Here is a 1,803-nt window from a genome sequence, read left to right on the forward strand (position 1 = left end):
AGTTGGGTCTGTTGTGATATCGCCCATCTCATTTCTTATTTGGGTTATTTGCTTCTTCTCCTGTTTTTCTTTTGTCATTGTGGCCAATGGTTTATCAATTTTGTTGATCTTTTCAAAGAACCAGATTTTGGTCTTGTTAACTCTTTCAGTCGTTTTTCTATTCTCTATTTCATTTAGTTCTGCTCTAATCTTTATTATTCGCTTTCTTCTGGTGCCCGAGAGCTTCTTTTGCTGCTCTCTATTTGTTAGAGTTGTAGAGTTAATGTTTTGATTTTGGCCCTTTCTTCTTTTTGGATGTGTGCATTTATTCTATAAATTGACCTCTGAGCACTGCTTTTGCTGTGTCCCAAAGGTTCAGGTAGGGTGTGTTTTTATTCTCATTTGATTGTATGAATTTCTTTATTCCATCCTTAATTTCTTCTATAACCCAGTAGTTTTTGAGCAAGGTGTTTGTTCAGTTTCCATGTATTTGATTTTTTTTCCTTGCTTTTCTTGTTACTGATTTCTACTTTTATGGATTTATGGTCGGAAAAGATGCTTTGTAATATTTTGATGCTTTGGATTCTGTTGTTTGGTTTATGACCTAATATGTGGTATATTCTGGAGAATTTTCCATGTGCGTTGGAAAAGAAAGTATACTTGGCTGCTGTTGGGTGGCGCGTTCTGTATATGTCTATGAGATCAAGTTGGTTGATTGTGGTATTTAGATCTTCCATGTCTTTATTGAGCTTCTTTCTGGATGTTCTGTCCTTCACCAAAAGTGGAGTGTTGAAGTCTCCTACTATTATTATGGAGCTGTCTGTCTCTCTTTTCAATGCTGTTAGAGTTTACGTGTTTTGGAGCCCTGTTGTTGGGAGCGTAAATATTTACTATGGTTATGTCCTCCTAGTGTACTGACCCTTTAATCATTATATAGCATCCTTCCTTATCCTTTGTGGTGGATTTTACTTTAAAGTCTATTTTGTCAGAGACAAATATTGCCACTCCTGCTCTTTTTTGAGTGTTATTTGCTTGATATTTTTTTCATCCTTTGAGTTTTAGTTTGTTTGTGTCCTTAAGTCTAAAGTGTGTCTCTTGTAGGCAGCATATAGACAGATGGTGTTTTTTTTTAATCCATTCTGCCACTGTCTCTTTATTGGTGCATTTAGTCCATTTACATTCAGCGTAATTATTGATAGGTATGAGTTTAGTGCTGTCATTTTGATTTTTTTTTTTTATGTTGACAGTTTCTTTGTTCCACTTAATTTTCTGTGCTGTTTTTATGTATTTTCGTCTTTTTCATTGTTGTTGATCTTTTATTTGCTGAGTCTTTGTTTTTCTTGTTTATTATTTTGATGTGTAGGATTGTTAGTTTCCTTTGTGATTACCTTAATATTTACCCCTATTTTTCTAAGTTTAAACCAGTCTTTTATTTCTTTATATCATCTTGTCTTCCTCTTCATATGAAAGATCTATGATGACATTTTTTAGTCCCTCTTTTTTGTTTTAATGGTGTCATCATTTACATATTGATGTCTCTTTTTCCCTGTTTTCAGCATTTTAGCTTTGATTTGTTTCTGTGTCTTCCCTGTCTGGGTTGATATCTAGCTGCTCTGTCCTGTGTTCTAGTCTTGGGTTGTTATCTGATGTTATTGATTTTCTATCTGGAGGACTCCCTTTAGTATTTCTTGTAATTTTGGTTTGGTTTTTGCAAATTCCCTAAACTTCTCTTTATCTGGAAATGCCCTAATTTTGCCACCATATTTGAGAGACAGTTTTGGTGGATATATAATTCTTGGCTGGCAATTTTTTTTCCTTCAGGGC

This window comes from Trichechus manatus, unplaced genomic scaffold, assembly GCF_000243295.1.
Source record: "Trichechus manatus latirostris isolate Lorelei unplaced genomic scaffold, TriManLat1.0 scaffold00093, whole genome shotgun sequence".
NCBI lineage: Eukaryota > Metazoa > Chordata > Mammalia > Sirenia > Trichechidae > Trichechus > Trichechus manatus.